Below are 22,585 nucleotides of genomic sequence, written 5' to 3'. Positions count from 1 at the left end.
CAGCTCTGCTCCTGCTGGCCACACCATTCCTGATCCAGGCCAGGAGCCATTGGCCTTCTTGGCCACCTGGGCACACTGCTGCCTCATGTCCAGTCTGCTGTCCATCAGTCCCTGCAGGTCCCTTTCTGCCTGGCTGCTCTCCAGCCACTCTGTCCCCAGCCTGTAGTGCTGCAGGGGTTGTTGTGGCCAAAGTGCAGGGCCTGGCACTGGGACTTGTTAAACCTCACCTTGTTGGATTTGGGCCCTGGATCCAGCCTGTCCAGGTCACTGTGCAGAGCCCTCTGTTGCTCCTACAGGTCAACACTCATACCCCGTGTGGTGTCATATGCAAAGATGCCCTTGGTTCCATGGGGTCCCTCAGTGTCACAATGGCCACTTGGTTACACCAGGCCCTGCACTGTCACACTGGTCTCCTTGGCTCCATGGGGCCTCAAAATGTGACAATGGTCCCCTTGTTTCCATGGGCCCCAGGGTGTCACAAAGGCCCCATGGTCACATGAGGTCCCACACTGTCACCATGGTCTCTGTGGTTCCACAAGTCCCCTCAGTGTCACAATGGACTCCTTGTCCACGAGGCCACACAGTGTCACAGCATTATTCCAGATTCCTCAAGGCCCCATCGTGTCACAGTGGCCCCTTGGTTACACAGGATCCTGCAGTGTCACAATGTCCCCTTGGTGCCATGAGGCCCCGCAGTGTCAGAACGGCCCCTTGGTTCCACTGGGCCCTGCAGTCTCCCAATGGTCTCCTTGGTTTTGCAGTGTCAAAATGGTGAAACCCCTTGGTTACACGAGGCCCTGCATTGTCACAATGGCCTCTGTGGTTCCACGAGGGCCCAGAGTGTCACGGGGCACTCCCTGGTTCCATTTTGCCCCAGAGCACCACCATGGACCCCTGGTTCTGTGGGCCTGCACGGTGTCACCATGGTCCTCTTAGTTCCACGAGGCCCTGCAGTGTCACAATGGCCTCAGAGTGTCCCAATCATCAGAGAATGACAGAATCAAATAGGCTGGAAAAGACCTTTGGGATCATCAAGTCCAACCAATGCCCTAATACTGCCTTGTCACCCAGACCATGCCACTAAGTGCCACTGGAGAGGGACAGTGACTCTGCCACCTCTGCCCTGGCCAGCCCATTCCAGTTCCCACTCACCCTTTCCGTGAAGAACTCCTTCCTATTGTCCAGCCTGAGCCTCCCCTGGCGCAGCTTAAGGCTGGGTCTTCTTGTCCTGCCCTGCAGCAGATCCACACTCACACCCAGCTTGGTGCCATCTGCAATTTGTGAATGCTGGACTCTATCCCCTCACCCAGATCATCAGTGAAGATATTAAACAGGACTGGGCCCAGCACAGATCCCTGGGGACAGCACCAGTGCCTGGACACCAGCTGGGTGCAGCACCATGCCCACCACTCTCTGGGCCCAGCCTCCAGCCAGCTCTTAAATCTCCCAGCCAGGAGGGAACCTGCCCAAGCTGTGGGCTGCAGCTTTTCCAGGGAATGCTGTCAGAGACAGAGTCAAAGGTTCTGCTGGAGTCCAGGCACACAACATCCACAGCCTTTCCCACATCCACAGGTGGGTCACCTGGGCATAAAAGGAGACCAGGTTGGTCAGGCAGGACCTGCCACCCCTAAATCCACGCTGGCTGGCTCTGATCCCTGGGCCATCCTGTGGGTGCCCTGTGATGGCACTCAAGTTGATCTGTTTCATAACCTTGCCAGGCACCCAGGTCAGGCTGACAGGCCTGGAGTTCCCCAGCTCCTCCTTCCAGCCCTTCCTGGGGATGGGCTCACACTGGCACCTCCAGTGCTCTGGGCCCTCCCTGCTGAGCCAGGACTGATGGTAAATGATGGAGAGCAGCTTGGGGAGCTCATCCACCAGCTCCCTCATCCCCCTAGGATGGATCCCATCTGATCCCATACACCTGTGAGCATCTGAGTGGCTCAGCAGGTCAGCAGCTGCTTCCTCCTGGATTCCAGGGGGCTGTTCTGCTTCCTGTGCCCATCTTACCAGCTCAGGAGAACACTTGTCCTGAGAACAGCCTGTCCTAATATTGAAAATTGAGACAAACAAGGTGTTAAGTGGCTCAGCCCTTTCGTTATCTTTAGTTACTCTATTCTCTACTGCATCCAATAAATAGTAGAGGTTCTTCTTCTCCCTACTTTTGCAACAATTTTTTTTTAATAAAAACCTTTTTTTTTACAGAAGACGCCAGGTTAAGTTCTAATTGAGCTTTCACATCTCAACTTTTCTTTCTGAATAACCCATTAAAATCATTAAATGCTTCCTGAGTTGCCAGTCCTTTTATCCCCTGAGTTCCCACTAAAGCTCCATGGGCAGCCAGGCCAGTCATTGTCCTTACCAGCTCATCTTTTGTCACACTGGGACAGGCTGCTCCTTCCCCCTTAAATTACCTTCTTGAAATGTGTGTCCTTCCTGGACCCCTTTGTTTTTAAGGGGTGTTTCCCTTAAAAAATCAGTACCCAATTTGGCACTCCCCAGATCTGCATCCTAAACAGGCCAAAGTCTGCCCTTCCTAATTCCAGTGTAGAAGTTTTGTTGCTGCCCCTCCTTCTTTCACAGAACATGGAAAACTTGATTATTTCATGGTCACTGTGCCCCAGGCAGCCTCTGAGCCCCACATCTGCCCCCAGCCCTTCTCTGTTTGTGAACAGCAGCAGACAGAGCTTTCCTTGGCAGTGGGAGTGTTACCAAAGATTCAGTGAAACAGAAAACTCCTTAACCCCAGTGTAGCATTAAGAAGCAGCATTCTTTATTCAGCTGGATGCACGGGGGAGAGCTCCTCCCAAAGCCCTGCATGCTGAGTACAGGAAAGTTTCTGTTTATATTCTGTATTTTGCTCACATATTCATTGATTGTCCTGGACTAAACATACATATGATAATCATTTCCCCAAAATCATTAACATATTGCCCCTCCCTTGTACCCATGTGTTCTTCTGTCCTGGGGGTCTCTCTGGTGGTCCCTGGTGGTCATGAACCCCAATGTTCCAGTGGGCCTGGCTGAGCTGGCAGGACCCTGAGGCTGCTGAACTTCCAGTTCCCCTTCTCACACAATGGGCCTTGTGTGGTTTCCATAGGCCTGGGGATGTGGAGAACAAGCTCCAGGTGTCAGCTCAGCTGGTGTAGACAACTGATCATCTGGTAACATGAGGTCACAGAGTGGGCTATGACATCACAGAGTGGGTCATGTGAGGTCATTGAGCAGCTGTGACATCATAGACTGCCTCTGTGACATCACAGAGCCAGTTGTGACATCACAGGGCAGAGGTCTAACATCCCAGAGAAGACTAAGACATCACAGAATTGGCTGTGACATCAGAGACCGCCTGTGTTACATTAGAGAAGGGGCTGTGAGCTCACAGAGCAGGCTGTGACATCTCAGAGGGGCTGTGTGACATCCCAGAGGGGCTGTGTGCCATCCCAGCAGGGCTGTGTCAGGTCACTGGGTTGGTCACTCGGTCCCAGCTCCCCCTCACAGTTTCTCCCAACAAGTCCAATGCTCTCCATGCCCAGCGGGGTCCCTGTCCCCCGGGATCCCCCCGGCCCACCTGGAGCCACAGCCTCCACCAAAGGATGCTCCACAGGATCCACCCCAGAGCCTGACATGGGGACAAGGGCCCAGGGCTGTGTGACCAGGACATCAAGGACGGGGATTATCCAGGTCACTGTGGCCTGGCTTGGGTTGCCCAGGGCAGGAAAGATGTCTGGCAGCTGGAGCAGGGTCTGGGAGGGGCCTCCAAGGTGGGGCTGGAGCCCTTGGGCTGTGAGCAGAGGGTGAGGGAGCTGGGCTTGTCCAGCCCAGAGCAGGGAAGGCTGAGGGGCTCCTCATCCCAGCCTGGCAGTGCCAGCGAGGAGGGGATGGAGAACACAGAGCCAGGCTCTTCACCGGGGGCCTGGTGGGAGACAAAAGCCAATGGGTGGAAGGGGAAAGAGGGGAGATCAGCCAGAACAGGAGGAGATGAAATGAGTCAGGCTGGTTTCAGCATTTCCTCAGCACCAGAGCAGCCTGGCCTCCCTTCTCAATCCACCACTGACAGCTTTGCAAATCAGGAATTGTTGGAGATGTTTTGCCCCCACTCCAGGATGAGCATCCTGATACAAGAACTTAATTGTTTTTATATCTGTCACAGAACAATGGTTGTCAAAAATTAATTTTAGTATGAAAATCACTTGTGGGTGATGGACTCATCAGGCATTGCTGGGAAGTTGCACATAGCTCAGGGAAGAGTATGATTGTTACTAAATTGTGTCCTGTTCAACTATGGTCTGTTGGCCATGAAGAGAAACTTTCTGTGCCTCTGAGTCTCACCAGTTCCTGACCCTGAAAGGACACAAACCTGATGAGTTGTGGTCCCCACTCCAGTGGTGGCATTTGCACCTCCCTCCATAGCCAGAGCAGAGCTCCCTTGTCCCAGAGAGTCCCTGGTACTGGAAGGATGAAGGAAACAGGACGGGCTGGGGGGATCAGGGGCAGGGCAGAGCCACGGGGAAGAATGACTTTTGCATTGGATGGAGCTGTGCCTTCCCTTGGATTTCTTGGCTGACAAGAAATGAACATCCCTCTGTGTCTCGGGCAGCTCCTTCTCCAAGGAAAGCATGTGGGAGTTGGAGCCAAGGAGCTGAAAGCTGCAGGTCCAGCCTGGGCTGGAGGGAGCTCAGATTTGCACAAGGCTGCTCTGAGTGCCAGGGCTTGGATGGGGGAAATGGTGGGGTGGGGGTAGGGAACGAGTCTGATTGATTGTCAGCCAGGAAGGGTCTGGATTTTCATATCTATTCAAACTGCATGAGGAGGTACTTGGATTCAGTGTCAATTGGAGATTGGACACATCAATGAATTACCAGTAAAAAACCAATGAATTACAAGATCTAAAAATATTTACTTGCTGTCTTTTTAAATATAGTGTATTCACATTGAATAGGCTTCAGAAATGTGTTGAATTAACCACAAAAGATTTGAACACTTAAATCAAATTATTCCCAGAGGCTTGGCTTGTTCAGGTGTTCTGAATGTTCATGAGCCCTGGGACACTGAATTCCTGCACTGAAGAGCTGAAGGCTGAAAAAGCCTCTGGAGCAGTGAAATTCAGCAGCAGCCTCTGCAAGTTTCTGAGGATGTCAGCAGCCCCCACTGAAGCCATCCCTGCCCAGAGACCGTGGGGGAATGGGCAGACAAGGAGAGCATCCCTGGGGCTGGACAAGCAGAACTCAGAGGCACCAGCGGCTCCAGCTGGGCAATGGAGTGTGGAATGTGGCTGGGAAAGCCCTGCCTGGGCTGGGCCAAGCAGGACACACAAGCCCTGACTCCCATCCCCCAAACAACTCTCTCAAGGAGACATTTAAAAGGAATTACAATTGTTTGTGCCCTGTGAGTTGGATCTACTGGAGAAATACCAACAAGAGATTCCCAGGAGCTCAAAACAACAAAACTGCCTTTACTGGCAACTTTAGAAAATTAGAGAAACTTTAGCAAAAGATTTAAAATTATACTCAATCAACAAAAAACACTTTTCAAAGCATTTATTTTCCCCATTCAATGTCACAACTCTAAGCCTGTTCAATTTAATGTTAATCAAAATTTGCATGACGACAGAAATAGAAGAAGACACAGAGAGAGCGAAAGACAGAAAAGATACAGAGGAGCACACACACAAGTACCAACTCCTGGATTCCAGTGGTGTTCAGATGGAAATTCCAAGAGGAGGGAGGGTCAATATGTGTGCTTGCCTCGTGGTCAGCCCCTGAAATACCCCTTGGTCTCCCTGGGCCCTTCCCCCAGGTGGGGCTTGGGCGCATTTGGTCCCTCAGGAGCTGGGCTGGGGGCTGCAGAGGTGGCTGTGGAGCATTGCCTGTGCTGTGCCAGGGACTGGCAGCCACTGCTGGGCTGGGACAGAGGCTCTGGGGGATTGGGGTTCCAGGGCAGGGCAGGGCTGGGCTTCCAGGGCAGGGCAGGGCTGGACCTTCCTCCCCCAAACACAAAATCCTTTGAGCCACAATCTCCTTCAGTCTGTCACAACAGGCAGTTTTGGCCGTGAAATCCCAATTCTGGCCATGGGCACCAGGCCAAGAAGGGCAGTTCTTTTCCATAGGAAGGAAAGCACAGAGCTCCAGTGTTTGGAAGGCAGGTGAGAGCCTCACTAGGCCAAGGCCATCCAGACTTATCAGAAATGACATATTTTGTCTGGGAGCTATCTTTAGATGTAGGGAATTTTGGAGGTGGAAGTCCAATCTCAGCCATGGGCACCTGGAGAAGCAGGACAGTTCTTTCCCATGGGAAGGAAAGCTCAGAACCATCCCCAGTGTTTTGGGGACAGATGGGAGGTGACCATTGTGAAACCAATGCAAGACAGACTTGTCCTGACAATATTCCTGTGGGAACAATCCCTGGATAGAAGGAAATTTGGAGGTGAAATCCCAGTTCTGGCCATGGGTGCCTGGAGGAGAAGGAGAGTTCTTTTCCATTGGGAAGGAAAGCACAGAGCCCCAGTGTTTCAATAGCAGATGAGAAGAGACCCTCAACATTCCAGGGTCATTTGGACCAGTCAGGCAGTCAACGGGAGGCCAGACCAGCCAGACTTGTTCCATGTTCCCTTGCTTCTATGAGGTCCTGCAGTATCCCCATGGTCCCCTTGGTTCCATGGGGCCCCGCAGTGTCCCAGTGGTGCTTTGATTCCATGGCGTCCAGCATTGTCACAATGGACCCTTGGTTCCATGGGGTCCCACAATGTCACAATGGCTCCTAGGTTCCAGAAGGCCCTGCAGTGTCACAGTGGTCCCAAGGATTCCATGAGGCCTTGCAGTGTCACAATGGTCTCCGTGCTTCCACCGGCCCCAAAATGTCACGGGACTCCTCTGTTCCATAAGCCCTGCAATGTCACAATGGACCTTTGGACCCTGGGGGTTTGCAGTGTCACAATGGTCTCCTTTGGCTCCACAAGGTCACAATGGTCCACTGATGACACAAGGCCCTGCAATGTCACCCTGGAGCTTTGGTTCCATGCAGCCCTGCAGTGTCACAAAGGCCTCTTGGTTTCACCAGGCCCCACAGTATCACAATGATCCTCTTGGTTGTGGGGACCCCCAGGGTCACAATGGTCTCCCTGTTTCCATGAGGCCTGACAGTGTCACAATGCTTTGCCTATTCCATTAACCGACATAGCACCACAATGGTCTCTGTGATTCCATGGTGCCCCTCAGTGTCACAACGGTCTCCTTGGTGCCATGAGGCTGTGTAGTGTCCTAATGGTCTCCCCATGCTTCCATGAGGCCTTGCAATGTCACAGTGGACCCTTGGCACTATTGTGAGACCATGTGGTCTTGCAGTGTCACAATGGCCCCTTGGTTCCATGATACCCCAAAGTGTCAGAATGGTCTCCACGGTTCCATGAGGCCCCGTGGTGTCACAATGGACCCTTGGTTTGATGGGGCCTCTCAGTGACACAATGATCCCTTGATGTCACAGGGCCCCACAGTGTCACAATGGTCCCTTGGTCTCACAGGGCCTCACAGTGTCACAATGGTCCCTTGGTTCCATGGGCCCTGTTCTGCTGCATTCCCCCCTCCCCTTCTCAGGCCGCCCTGCCAGATGAGAAATGCTCCTTGGGCCTCGGCCTTGGCCAACAGCCCCTGGGCTCAGCTCCTCTGCAGCTCATCACAAACACTGTCTGCTCCAGGCACTGCCGCTGCCCACCCAGCTGCTGCTTTCTGTAGGAGCAGCCCTGGGAGCTGTTTCTGTTCCCTCCATGGTACAACATCCCTGTTCTCACCCTGCCAAAGAAAGCTGTTGGTGCCAAGTGTGGCCAGGATGACTTAACCTTACCTACATTGCCTGTAGGTAAGGTTAAGTCACAAGGTCTAAGTGAATCTAAACACTGCTAAGAGTTGTTGTTTTCCTAAGTTGTTATGTGTAATATAAGTTATAAGCTAAGTTAAATACTGTTAAATGTTAATCCTCTGTTAAATTGCAAAGTCATAGGTTATAAGTCAGATTAAATCCTGCTAAATGCTGTTTTTTGCTAAATTGCGAGATTGAAGGTATCAGTTAAGGTTAAGGTATAAGTTAAGTCCTGTTAAGTTTGAGCTCTGTTAAGCTTTTGGGCCATATTCCTTTCATCCTTGCCCTCACTGTCATTGTGTCACACACACACACACAGGGACAATTCTCAGTTCATTTCTAGTTTGATTGCCTGGACTCTGTTTGGTTTTGTTGTTGCTTTGTTTCCTTGGTGTACCTGAAGTGTCCAGTCAGGAGCAGAGTGACTCTTGCCAAGGAACTCTGTGGTGCTGTTGCTTAATATTAAATCTGGTTTTTGCTGATCCCTTGCTGGGGATTTTTTCAGCGCTCTCAAGGCCTCGTTGGTAGCAGGGTGAAGGAGCCCTGGCCCAGGCTCTGGCCCTAGGGTGTTGTTGTTCTATTTCTCTAGAGGCTCATAATGATATTATCAGACTTTTCAAGTCCATACTTCTTTGGTGTATTCTCATGGCTGCAGATCTTCACTGCACAGACTCTTTCTTCCACATGCTATTCTCTCTCAGGTCAGGACACCGCCAAGGCTCTCCCTGACTGGCTAACCCGCCCCCTTTTATCTCAGTTCTCTTCATTAGTCACAGCTGCAGCCTAATTAAGGACATCCCAGCTGCAGCTTATCAAAGGCAACCGAGACCTCCGGGGCAAAGCCTCTATACAGATATTTAAATAAGTTTCCTCTACTATATTGGGGGACACAGGGATGCTGCCGGGGGGTCCCTGTCCCCCTGTGCCACCCCCAGGGCCCCGGCCCCCCGTCCCCGTGTCAGGCTCTGGGGTCGATCTCATGGAACATCCTCTGGGGGAGGCTGCGGCGGCGGGGGGACCCAGGGGGACAGGGGACCCCGCTGTGCACGAGCAGGGTTGGACTGCTCTGGGGGGAACTGTGAGGGGGGCTGGGACAGAGTGACCTCCCCAGGGACCTCACACAGCCCCCGTGAATGTCACACAGCCCCCGTGATGTCACACAGCATCCTGTGATGTCACAGCCCACACTGGGATGTCATGAAGTCCCCTTATGATGTCTCAAAGCTCCCTGTGATGTCACAGAGCCACTGCGATGTCACAAACACTTCTCTGTGATGTCACACATCACCTGTGATGTCACAGCTCCCTCTGGGACATCACACAGCACCCTTGTGATGTCACAGAGCAAACTCTGGGATTTCACCCTGGAATGTCATGCAGCTGCACTGCGATGTCACAAAAGAGCCTGGGATGTCAGAAAGCCACCATTTGGTGTCAGAATCTGTTCTGTGATGTCACAGTCTGCTCTGTGATGCTACACAGGCACCCAGTGATGTCACAACCCCCCTCTGATGTCACAGAGCCACCCTCCATGATGGCAGAGTCTGCTCTATGGCCTTATACCCTACTCTATGATGCCACAGAAACCTCTGTGATTTCACAACCCTCTCAGTGATGTCACACAAGCCTCTATGTGGTGTCATACTGCAACTCTGTAATGTCACAGCACACACTTTGACCTCACAGCCTGCGCTATGATGTCATACAGCCATGCCATGATGTCACAGCCTGCTCTGTGATGTCACACAGTCCCCTCTATGACGCTGTAGCTGCTTGATGACCTCAAACCATAAGCTCGGTGATGTCATAGCCCAATCTGTGACCTCACACAACCCACTCTGTGCTGTCACACAGCCCATTGCTGGCATCCCAGCTGCTCTGTGCCTCTATGACACAGCCACAGAGGTGCTGCTGTGACACAGCCCCCTCTGGGACATGCCACAGCCCCTGCCAGTGCTGAGCTCCTGGGAGCTCAGTCTGTGCCCTGCTGGTGTCCCTGAGGAGCCCTGGCAGTGCCCCAGCCCTGCTGGGCTGTGCACAGGAGCTGCTCCTGGCCAGAGCTGTCTCTCTGCAGCTCTGCTGCCCTTGCCAGGAGCTGCCTCTGGGCCAGGAATCTGGCCCAGCTCTGCAGCACAGACACAGCAGAAGGATTTGAACAACCCTCTTGGGCTTTGGTGCTTTTTGCATCAGACTCATCAGTGCCTCAGAGTGTGCTCAAAAACCTCTCAATGATTCAAAGTCAGATTGAAACACGGCAGTTTCTTGTACTTTAAAGAGATCCGCATATGACTGACAAAATGTCCCCAGGTTCCAGGTAGAGCAGAACCCTGGAAGCACTGATGACAGCTGGAGACAAGCAAGGGAAACGTGTCTCTGGTGCTGGGCAAACCTGGATGTGTTTCAGGAATGCAAAGGGCCAAGGCCTGAGCCCCAGCCCCTGGCCAGGCAGATCCTGTCCCTCCCTCATTGCTCAGGGCTCTTGCTGGGGCACTGGGATGTGGGGATGGGCAATGCCAAGGACAGGAGCATGGGGCGGCCCCTGCCAGGCTGCTGAGCAGGGACAAGGAGGCCATGAGGCCCCAGGCCTGCAAGGGTCACTTGTCCCCTGCTGGCCTCAGGCCCAGGGCCAGCAGCCATGGCCAAAGTGCTGCAGGAGTTGGCTCTGGCAGGGCTGTCTTGCAGTTGCTGCCCATGCCTGTGCCCTGTGCAGCCCAGGCTGTCCTACGATGTGCCTGCCCTGCGCCTCTGTCCCTGCAGGCTGTTGGCATCCCCCGGCTGCTCCACCTGGCTGGCCCCTTCCTCTGCTGGCAGCTCTGCCTCATGCCTGCCTCTGCCTGCCCACACAAAGCCTTGGGCTGCTCCAGGCTCCTGATGGGGCACATGTTGCACCACAGCCCTGCCCTGCCAGGGAAATTCCTTTCTGCTGCTGCCTGGTCTGGGCCTCCCCAGCTGCCCTTGGTGCCATTATTTCCTTCTCATGCTTATATCCTCTAGGAAGAAAAGCTCCAGCCTCTCTGAAACAGCCCTTCAGCCCCTGCCAGGCTACTCCTGTTCTGTCCTCAGTCTCCACCCCACTGAGCCCAGAACCTGCAGCCTCTACCTATGGGTTATGTGATAAGGCCTCAAAACCCCACCTTGGAAGATGTTTGGGTCCTCTCCAAAGTCTGTGAAAATGGAAAAATAGTGGTCAAAGGTATTTTCTCCCAAATCTTGCAGTGGCAGAACAAGGGTCAATAACTCTAAAGTGAATGAGGCTGGATTTCCATTTGTTAGAAGGAGAAAATAATTTACAATGATGAGAGTGGAACAAAACCGCAACTGTTTTTGCAAAAAGGTTGATGCACCATTCCAGGAATTGTCCAAGAGCTGGAGCTTTGTGCAACCTGACCCAGTGAAACCCCCTGCCCTTCCCAAGGATGGAATTCCTGTAGTGTGGGTTCTCTGCTGTGCTGGGTGCCCTCACAAGGCTTGTGGCCAGAATGTCTGCTGAGGGCAGCCAGGCTGCTGCAGGGGCAGTGACCTGACAGCCATCACCATGGCAGCCCTGTCCCCTGGGCCTGGCTGTGCCCTTTCTCCTGCCCCTGCTTTGTCTCTGCTGGCATGAAGAGTTTTGTCATTGATATCTTGTCCCCAAGGTGCTGGGGCCAATGGCTTCCCAGTCAGGCTCCTGGAGCACAAGTGGCTTTTCAGAGCCCAGCCAGGAATGAGCCGTGAGGCAGCAGCTCTGCAGTGGTGGCCACCAGGCCGGGCTGCCAAGGGAGGCTTCTGGCCATGGCCTGCAAGCAGCTGCTGCTGCCAAGGTGCCTTTGGTGCCTCAGGCTCTCCCTGGCACAGCTCCCAGCACGGCACTCTGCCCTTGTGCCCGAGGCCTTCCCTGTGCTGGGGCTGGCCTGGGCCTTTTCCTGCAGCGGGACCTGCCCTGCTGATGGCACAGGAAAGGCAGTTCCTGCTGGAGCAGGAGGCTTTGCCTGCAATGGGCTCCAACAACTCCAGCAGGGCCCTGCTGACTTCAAAATTGCTTCCTAGAGCAGGAGATTCTAATGGTTAGAGCTCCTTTGCTGTGGAGGAAACAACTCTGATCAAGATCTTTCTCTCTAATCATGATCACAATCAATCCGAGCTGTATTTCTAGAAATCTGTCTGGTATTCAATCATGAACCCAGTGGGACAAATTGCAATGAAGTTCAATTCCCCCGTCCAATGTCTTGTACCTTTGACAAAGTCTGGGGCAAGCATTGGATCCAGCCATTCCCAGTCTCCTTTCTGAGAAGGAATTTGAGAAGTTAAGGGGTCCTGCAGGGGTTTTGGGGTTCTGTGATGGCTCCTGGGTGTCATTTCTCCATCTCACGTCTCAGCAGGAGTTTCTCCAATAAAGAAATAAAGCTTTTGCCTGAAGCTCCCACTCTGCCCATGACAGGAACCCCTGTGAGTGTCTGGGACATCCTGGCTCTTTGGCAGCCTGGGGACTCCTGGGATGTCACCGTGGAGCCCCCATGAGTGCCTGTGACAGATGGGTGCCTTTGCAGCCCAAGGTGCCCTGGGATGTCACCATGGAATGGCTGTGACTGCCTCTGACCACAGGGCTCTTTACCATCCCAGAAAGCCCTGGGAGGTCTCCATGGAGCCCCTGTCTCTGTGTGTGACATTCCAGCTCATGAAGAGGCTGGAGACTCTTGGAATGTCCCCATGGAACCCCTCTGAGCCCCTCTGGCAAATCGGTTCCTTAGCAGGCAGCCATCACCAGAATCCATTGCTATGCTCAGTTTCCAGGGCAAACATCACCAGACCCCCTATTGCTATGGTCAGTTTCCATGGTAACCATCACCATCCCCCTGTGTCTATGCTCAGTCCCTTGGCAGCTCCATGGAGACCCCATCCCACGGGTGGTTGCCATGGACACCAGCTCAGGACTGGAGCCAGAGTTCTGTTGCCATGGCAACCATTTCCAGGCCGATCCCCAGGCTCATGGGATCTCAGAACCACAGAATTGGCGGAGCTGGGAGGGACCCATCAAGATCCTCCAGTCCAACTGCTGGCCCTGCACAGGACACCCCAACAATGCCAGCCTGGGCCTGGCAGCACTGGCCAAATGCTGCTGCAGCTCAGAGAGCCCTGGAGCTGGGACCCTTCCCTGGGGAGCCTGGCCAGGGCCCCAGCAGCCTCTGGGCAAAAACCTTTTCCTGAAATCCAACCTGAGCCTGCCCCGACTCAGCTGCAGCCGTTCCCTCCACTCCTGTCCCTGGGCACCAGAGGGAAGAGGTTCCCACAGCCCCAGCAAGGGACCCGCTCCCAAGGCTGCTGCCATGGCCACCAGGGCTGGCACCAGCTGGGATGCTCGGTCTCCATGGGCTGGGGTTTAGGAATGGGATTCCCCAATTTCCTGCTCCCGCTAAAACCGCGCTGCCCTCACTGCCCTCAAGCCTCGCATGGAAAGCACAAAAGGCAAAGATCCCGGGCTGGGATAAAAACAATTTACTGGGAACAGCAACCAGATATGGAACAAACAGGAACAGCAACAACATGGATAACAGAAGGGATAAGAAAAACTTTTTGCAGGGAAAACTACAACACCACCGACTGTCTCTTCCCAGCCATGTATTTCCCCCTGCCTGGAAATGACACCCTTCTCCTCACGGCAGACAGAGAGAGTCTCTTTCCTGCCCCTGGCAATGACCTGAACTAGGAGTGAATGTAATGACACAGCCAAGGCCAGACCCTCATAACCTTGGACCCACATCATGTCATTGGCAGGGGAAGGAAAAGGGACAGGTGTCTTCCCAGCATGGATCACAGGGAACGTAGATAACCAGGGCTCTTTCCAACGTGGGACCTCCAGTGGGGGATGATGCTGGAGCAGTGCACGAAGCTCTTCCTGCAGCTGGGGCATTTGCAGGGCTTCCCTCACCTGTGCTTCCGTTGGTGTCTGGTCAAGTGAGAGTTACAGCTGAAGCTCATCCCACAATTCCCACACTCGTAGGGTCTCTCCCCAGTGTGGATGTACCGGTGGGTGATGAGGTGGGAGTTTTGCTTGAAGCCATTCTGGCAGTCGGGGCTGCAGAAGGGCCTCTCCTCGGTGTGAATCCACTGGTGCAGCAGAAGATTGGAGCTGGTCTGAAACCTCTTCTGACACTCATGACACTCATAGGGCCTCTCCCCAGTGTGGATCATTTGGTGGACACTCAGGTCAGAGCTGCAGCTGAAGCCCTTCCCACACTCCCCACACTCATAGGCCCATTCCCCAGTGTGGATCATCTGGTGGCGGATCAGGGTGTTGCTCCGGCTGAAGCTCTTCCCACACTCCAAGCACTTGTAGGGCTTCTCCCCCTTGTGAAGCTGCTCATGCACCACCAGCTCTGAGCCCTGGCTGAAGCTCTGCCCACCTTCCTGGCACAGGGTGTGTCTTTCTTCCTCAGAGCACCCTGGGCTGAGTTTGGTGCCCCTCCTCCTGAGGGACCTCTGGGACTTTTCCTCCTCATTGGATTCCTGCACAGTAGAGCTGCTCAAAATGGCCTCTTCCATGAGGTTCTGCTGCAGGGATTTGTCCTCCCTGGTCTCCATCCTCAGCTTCTTGTTTGGAGGACGAAGGACAAGGTCAGGATGGGATTTGCCTCTGTGCCCCAGGGAAGGGGAAGGAGATCCCCCCAGTGATTCCCCGGCAGGACGGCATTGGCAGAGAGGCTGTCCTGCAGCTGGGGGCCATGATGGGCTGGGAGATGGAGCAGGAGAGAGGGGTAAAGGGGCACTGACTTCCTCCTCACCTGCCTGGGTGTCCTGGGACATTGTCTCAGTTTGAACAGACAGGTGTCTGCTAAGGAAGGCAAGAGCCTCCCTTGAAATGGAAAATGTAAACCCTCTCCCTCCAAATTACTAGAATTTTGAAATTAAGGGTATCTCAGGCAAAAGTATGGGAATAGGAATAACAGTTATTGAACTAGGAAAATCTTAAAAATTCAAATGCCGTTTTACAAAAAAACCCCACTCACCAGATCAGAATATGACGTGACACCCGGCAGGTCAGGCTGCTGGTAGCAGTCCTATGAAATGGTGGCTGCAGAGCTCCTGCAGTGACAGATGTGGTTCTGTTAGGATCCTGTAGAAGGGTGGAGTTTTCCTCTGAAGGTCCAGTGGTGGTGGTGTTGGGCCTGGTCTTCCTCTGGGAATCCTGTGGAGAAGAAAGCTGCTTCTCTGAGAATCCAGTGGGAAGAGGCTGATGTGGTGTCCCAGGGATGCAGTTATATCCAGGTACGAATGCTTGGCTCCTCCCCCTGGGCGGAGCATCTCACAATGGGATGATGTGGTTTTTATCAGTCATGCAGTGACACTCAATGGCCCATTAAGAGAAGATATTTCCCAGAGGATGGATTGGTTGTGGAAGAGATAAAGAAAACTGCCCAATTAACAGAAGATAAATGCTCCAGTTCTAACAGATGGGTGATGATCCCACAGCCTGTGAATTCAGGGAGTGCTCAACATCATGGTTCCTTCTCCTTTCCCTGATCCTCCTTTGTCCCTCCTCTTCCTCCCACTCCTCATCTTCACTGCCTCCTCCTCCTTTTTCTTCCTAAGCCAACCTCCTTCTCTTACTTCCCTCCCTTCTTGCTCTCCTTCTTCATCCAAACTGGGCCTTGCTGGGGACCCTGGCTGCAGACTTCCAGCCCTTGCGGTTCCTCCCAGGAGATCCGGAAGGGGTGAATGCAGAGAGGGCTGGGAGATCCCAGGAGTGGCTTCACTGGGAGGGACTGGGCTGTACTGGGATCATACTGGGATCAAATGGGCAGTGACTGGGATTGCACTGCATTTGTACTCACATCATACCAGGATCATACTGGAACTGAGTAGGAGCCTGCCGGGTGCAATTGTGACCCTGTTGGAGGCAAATGGCATATACTGGGAGCAAGTGGGATCATGCTCTGGGTGAGCAGGAGCAGCTGTTAGCAACTGGGATCATGCCAGGAGCATGTGGGAGAACTGGGAGTGACTGGGAATATGCTGGAAGGAACTGAGATACACTGGGAAAGACTGGGAAACACTGGAACAAAAGTCAGGGTGAAAGGGAGCAACTGGAACCATGTGGGGCACAAGTGGTTCCTACAGGCAGCAACTGGGACCACACCGGGGTCATCACTGGATCATACTGGGACTGACTGGATTAACCCTGGCAGTGTCTGAGAGTGACTGGGAACACACCATGCACATCGTCCCTGGACTGGGGGTGACTGGGAGCAACTGGGAGCACACTGGGAGCAAATGGCATCATACTGGGACTGACTGGGTTGATCTAGCTGGAGGCAACCGGGACCATCCTGGGAGTGCTTGAAAGTAACTGGGATTATTCTGGGACCATACTGGGAGTGCTGCCATGGGACAAGGATCATACTAATACATAAAACTTCAATAGTCAATGTGAATTTTATTTCTATATCTTTGATTTTAAAGAAGGCCAGCAAGCAGCACTGGTTGGCCAGGGAGTCACCGCTCCACTCACGGCACACACCACTTACAAATTCAGTAAAGTATATATATACTGTTTTTAAGCATAAAAAAGCAGTTTCCAGTGTGCTTGTTTAGTAGAAATGAGTAAATATCAATCAGCTGGAATAAGCAATTTCATCATCTTTCCAGGTGGTTGTTGGCTTCCTGTCCTTCTTGTGCTTGTCTGGAGCGAGGCCCCTTCACCGCTGTCTGCTACATGATTTTGTTAAGCTTTTTATTACACATAAGCATTTAGTCGCAGTGCAGTCCCCTTAGCTTCACCACAACTTCCTCTATTTTATTCTAAGCATCAGTCATCTTGCTACCTCATCTCTTTACTTTACCATACTTCCCCTTGTTCAAAGCTTTGTTTGGCTATAGAAAGTTTCATAAGCCTTCTTTGTATCTATCCCAAAGAATGCATCCATTTTCCTCACAGCAGATAAAAGCATTTGCTGATTCCATTGCTGATTGACACAAATCACAAAAACATTTTTCACAGTATTGCTCACCAGATTGATGATGTGGGGATCTACCTCCCTTTCCTGTAGGGCATGTAGAACGTGCTGCTGGCTTGCGGTGTCAAAAGCCTTGGCCATGTCCACAAATACAACAGCCAGGGGTTTGTGTTCTCCTTTTGCGGACTGAATTCTAGTTTGCAGGAGTTTCAGGTTTTCGGAGCATTCCACTGCCCTTATAAAGCCTCTTTGCCTTGGGTTGAGGGGGCAAGCCTTGGTCAGTTTGGCTGTTAAAATCCTGGAGAGCAGCCTTAGCAAGATGGAACCGATCAGGATGGGTCTCCAGTTGTTAATGTCCTTTAGGTGCCCTGCTTTGGTTGACTTAGGAATCAAAACAGTCCGGCAACCCCTCACCATGTCTGGGATTTTTCCTGATGTTAACCATGAGCTGAAGATCTCCATGGTCCAGGAGTACTCTGGATCCATCTTCTTGATGTCTCTTAGAGTAATCCTGGACTAGGAGCCGAGTTTTTGCTCATCTCCTGCACATTTTTCTCAATTTCTTTTGCCATAATTAAGTCTCTGAAAGCACTAATGTTGGCTTTCCCATTAATTTGGTGTTGCCGCCGCTTGGGGCGTGGCATCCCAGGTCGAGGACGGCTCGGTGGCAGCGCCTCTGCCACACGGACCAAGCACACGCACACACCAATGTGGTGGACGGTAACTGGCGTTTATTAACGGTTAGGCAGGGTCATTTATAACAGGGGTTAACGGTCAACAACACGTGGGGCTGAGTAACGGTAAAGGGGAGGGGTTCTGTCTGCCCGTAACAATGCGAGATCTTGGGGCCAGTCCCTCATCTCCCACAATTTGGAAGTTCCCAAGGCTATCAAATGTTCCAGGTGTTTCCCATCAGGCTTTAAAAACTGAATAAAGTTCGATGGGTGGGATTTCACAGGACAAACACTCTTTGTCATTCAGGATAATTTTAGCAAGTTTTCCCCTATCTGGATGGAACAGGTCTTAGAAGCAAAGAAAATGACCTTTCTTAACTGTTCTTCTTTTCATCCACTTTTGAAAAGGTCTTATTGGCCCTTTTTCCTGGCTCCCCATTTTTCTCTTATCTTGGGTTGCTGTTCTTATCTGGCTGATTAATCCAAGGCATCAAAAGCATTCCTGTGCTGATTGATTGTTGATTGCATCTCCTTATCATCTATTAAGTGCTTGAATATCCACAGGAAGGTGTGAATTGTCCCAGCTGATAGCCATTCACTGAGGGTTCTGAGATAATGGGCCTGCAGCTCCCCCTCCCTCTGTCACTTGCTGTTTCCCAGCTGTTGTTATCTTTATCAGGGTGGTGACTCATCTTGGGATCTGTTTTCCTTCCAGCAGCTGCTCTCCCAGGCATCTGACTCCTCCCAAGATCTTTGTCCAAGTCCATTCGCAGGCCCCCAGCTGCTCTCCTGCTTTGATGACTCATGCCAGGTTCCTTATCTACATCCTCAGCTGGTTTCCTGGGCAGCAATCTCCTTTTGTCCCTGATTTCTTCAGCTGTTTTGCTTGTGATGTGTGTCCTGCAATGAGTTTACTGATGCTTTTGTTGCCCTCAAACTGAGCCTCCAATCTTACCAGTAGTTCTTCCTCTTTAGTCCAGCATCTTTTGTGGGCTCCTGGGTTGGAAGTCTCTTTTGGGTGGAAAACAGCAACCCTTTCCTGATTTCTAACCAATGAATGTGCCAATCTTTTGTGTTATCCCAGACCAATTTTCATCTTGAAGTCTCTGCTGCATTCCTCATATATCCACTCCCTGCCTGGAGCCATTTCTGCTGCTCCCCTGCATTTACCAAAGTGACAAACAATACCATGAGAATTACTCTTCTCTTTTCCACATTGAGCACACAGAAAACAAACCCTCCTTATCCCGTGTTCAATCAAGGCCAACACACAGTTCACCCGGGTACCACAGCAAGGACAAGGTGGATTTGTTATCAGGAACAGTCACAGTAAGGATGTCTTCCAGTGTCTGTTCCCCGTGGTTCTCTGTCTGAGCTGGGCATGTCGCCGGCTTGGTGTCGTTCTCCGGCTCAGCAGGTGATGTTTTTGGTGTGCCCTCAGTCTCACAACTGCTGTTTCTCTACCTGTTGTCAAGCACAAACGATTCACAGTTCCTCGGAAGGCAGATCTTCAGTCCCACACTTGGCCGTGGTGCAAACTGTTCGTAGACCTCAGGCAGCCTGCTCAAACCCTCCCAGCTTGCAGGAAAATGAACACATTCAAAGTTATTCATAAACAAGTCCAATCTAGAAAACTCAGAGTTCACCAGAGAAGCCAATTCACATACTGGGGGGGTGAGATGGTAAATTTTTCAACACTAGGTCTACCCAGTTTTTAGACAACAGGTCTAGCTGGTGTTTAGAAAATAAAAACACCAGGTTTACCTTGCAAAATTGAGAGAAGGTGTCCAGTTGTAGACCCTGGGACACCAGGTCACCTAGTTATCTTTAGAGGTTTTGTTTTAAAAGGGTTCACCTTTTTATGGCTCCGGATAGTAAATTTGCCACAAGTTTAGGAGAGGTAGAATAAGAAGGACAGAGCAAGGACATAGCAATCTTTTGCCCACTTTAAAATCCTGGAGTCAGATCTTGGGCAAAGAGCCACCCAGCTCTTACTGTTTGTTTCAGGAGGATGACATTTTAACAGGAGGATGTTGAACTGGCCATCCCCACCACCTCTGTGCTGGGGCAGAGATCGACTGGGTTACATTACACAGGGTTTCCAGCAGGACCATGAGGAGGTGCAATCACTGCAGCAATGCCCAGTTTGTAACTATACTCTCAAAAACTGCCTTAAGAGAATCACAGTCGTTCCCGCCATTTGCCTGCACTTCACTGAATTTCTTCACTTTGACATTCAGAGCACTGGGCAGAAATCCCATCACATCATCACCCACCTCAGGCCTTTGGGATGCTTTGTTTTAATTAAACAGTCAGATTCCCCTGGTTTGCACCAGTTCTAAGCTGGCTGCTGGGTGCTGGCCAAGGTGGGGCACTGGCCCAGGGACCCCCGCCGGGGACCCTCCCCTGCATGAACTGCTCAGCCGACGCCTTTTCCCAGCAGTTGACAGCAGGGCATGGAGCGACAGATACGGCTTGATCATAGCCAGGTGTTCCACAGCATCTGGGAGTCTCACAGCAGCCAGGTACAGCTTGGCAACAGGCACGGGCAGCTCCATAGCAGCCAGGAATGGCTCCACAGCCAGGCACCCCCTCACAGTGCCAGGGCGCTCTCCAGCCGGGGCCGGGCACTGTCTCGCCGTGGCTGGGCACAGCTGTAGGGGCGCTTTCAGTCACAGCAAAGCACAGAGAGGTGGTTCCAGCGCAGGCAGAGATGCCTACAGGGGCAGCAGCATGGCACAGAGGAGCTGGAATCTCGCAGGGGCCGGGCACCGCTTCTGAGATATCAGCTGGTGTGGCAGGGCCTGGTGGAGGGGCAGCAAAGCCCGCTCCATGGCCAGGCACTGTCCTGCAGGAGCAAGGCATCTCACAGTGGTGGCGGCTGGGTGCCTTGCAGCGGCTGCAGTGGCAAAGCGCCTCCCTGCTGCTACCAAGTGCTGCTTCTGGGGTTCCAGCTGCGGCAGCAGGGCACAGCAGAGTGGCAGAGTGCCTGTTCAATGTGGCTCTGCAGCATGACGTCTCTCCACCCTCTGGATCAGCAGCAGCGCGCTCCATTGACAACCTGCGCTGGGCTTGGGCGGTTGCGGCAGTTTCTGCCAGCAGGGCAGAACAAGGGGCAGCAGAGGGCACAGCAGCACAGCAGCCAGTTATTTCAGGTGTCTTGGCAGCCATGGCAGGGCACAGAGGGGCTGCAGGGTGCTCATTTAACACAGCCAGGCTGCTCGGGGCGCCTCCACCACTGACCCCAGGGACAGCACACTCAGCTGGCAGCGCCCTCCCACCTGGGACAGCAGCACAGCCCCGGGTGACCAGGGGACATCCTGCTGGGCAAACACCTCCACCGGGGGTGGCAGCACAGTCCCGGGGGCAGCAGGGCACTCCCCGGGCAGGTCACCCTCACCTGGGGAGGCTCCACGGCTCTGCCTGGTGGCCTCCTGGTGGGCTGTGCCTTCTGCACTCATTCTCTTCCCTCGCTCACCCAGCACAGCCTCTGCTCTCCCTGCTGCCTCCCCCAGCGCCCTGCTTTCACCGTTAGCCTTGGTGGAGAGCCAGTGAATGCCCCATCCTTGGAAACGTTCCTGCTTGGATGGGCTCTGAGCAACATGATGGAGTGAAAGATGCCTCTGCTCCCACCCCACAGCAGGCCCTGTGGTGTCAGCTACAGGAGTAGTTGGGGTCTCCTGTAGGATGCAATTCCCCCAGAGAGCAGAGAGAACACAAAGCACCACAGCTGGCAGGAACATCCTCCCATGGAGATGGGAATATTCTGGATCAACAGGCTCAGGCTGCCACTTTGTAGATGGACACAAGTGTCAGAAGTGACTGAGAACCAGGAGGCCCCACAGTGTCTCTGAGTCCCCTTGGTTTCCTGAGATCACACAGTGTCCCAGGGTCCCTTTGGTTCCACAAGCCACAGTGTCACAACAACTCCTGAGCATCTTCAGGCACCTGAGTCTCAGAGCATCCTCTCACTTCCATGAACTCCACAGTGTCACAATGTCCCCTTGGTTCCATTTAGTCCTGTAGAGTCACAAGGATTCCTGGGAAGCATGAGGCCCTGAGGTATCACAATGGATGGTTCCATGAAGCCCCAGAGTTTCACAGTCTCCTCTTGGTTCCATGGATTCTACAAGACCCTCGAGTGTCACAGGGCTCCTTTAGTCCCATGAGTCTCCAGAGTGTGAACAATGTCCCCAGGAGGCACTGCAGTGTCACAGAGGAGCAGCACTGCAGTGGGCACAGCACCAGGGCAGGTCTGGCAGTGTTCCCATGTCTGTGACACAACAGCAGTGGCAACACCAACGTTCCCCTCTCTATGATACCACAGCACTTCAAGATCGAGCATTCCCCTGTCTGTGACACCACAGGGGTGGCAGTCACAGTGTTCCCCACTCTGTGACACCACAGCTGTGGCAGGAGCATGTCCCCCTCTCTGTGACACCACAGCAGTGACAATTCAAACGTTCCCCTGTCTGTCACACAACAAGGGTGGCAATTCCAATGTTCCTCTCCCTGTGACAGAAAAGAGGTGGCAGCCCTAAAATTCCCCTCTCTGTGACATCACAGCAATGGCTGCCCCAGTGTCCCCCTCTCTGTGACACCACTACGGAGGCAATCCTGACCTTCCACTCTCTGTGACACCTCAGCTGTGGCAGCCCTAAATCCCTTCTCTGTGACACCACAATGGTGAAAGCCACAACGTTCCCCTCTCTAGGACACCACAGTGGTTGCAGCCCCACTGTTCCTGTCTCTGTGAGAACACAGCTGTGCCAGTCCTTGTCCCCCTCTCTGTGACACCACAGAGGTGGCACCCGCAGTGTTCCTCTCTTTATGACACCAACACAGTGGCAGAACAAAGATTCCCTTCTCTATGAGAAAACAGTGGTGGCAGCCCCAACATTCCAATCTCTCTGACATCACTTTGGTGGCTAACCCAACATTGCCCTGTCTATGAAAACACAGTAGTAGCAGCCCCAATGTTCCCCTCTCTGTGACACCACAGAGGTGGCACCCCCAGCATTCTCCTCTCTATGACAGCACCACAGTGGCACCCCCAACATTCCCCTCTCTGTGACACCACAGGGGTGGCAGCCCCAAATGCTCCCCTGTCTGTGATACCCCAGCAGTGAC

At 52.9% G+C, this 22,585-nt stretch overlaps 1 protein-coding gene across 1 annotated transcript in view; it reads left to right on the top strand.

Annotated features, from left to right (window-relative positions):
- The window catches only part of LOC139605317 (uncharacterized), an 850,331-nt gene that overhangs the window by 387,961 nt on the left and 439,785 nt on the right, over window positions 1–22,585 (top strand).

The sequence above is a fragment of the Agelaius tricolor genome, unplaced genomic scaffold (genome assembly GCF_023055355.1).
Source record: "Agelaius tricolor isolate 1412-34295 unplaced genomic scaffold, bAgeTri1.0.p SCAF_64, whole genome shotgun sequence".
Classification (NCBI taxonomy): domain Eukaryota; kingdom Metazoa; phylum Chordata; class Aves; order Passeriformes; family Icteridae; genus Agelaius; species Agelaius tricolor.
This window is presented reverse-complemented; position numbering and strand designations above follow the sequence as displayed.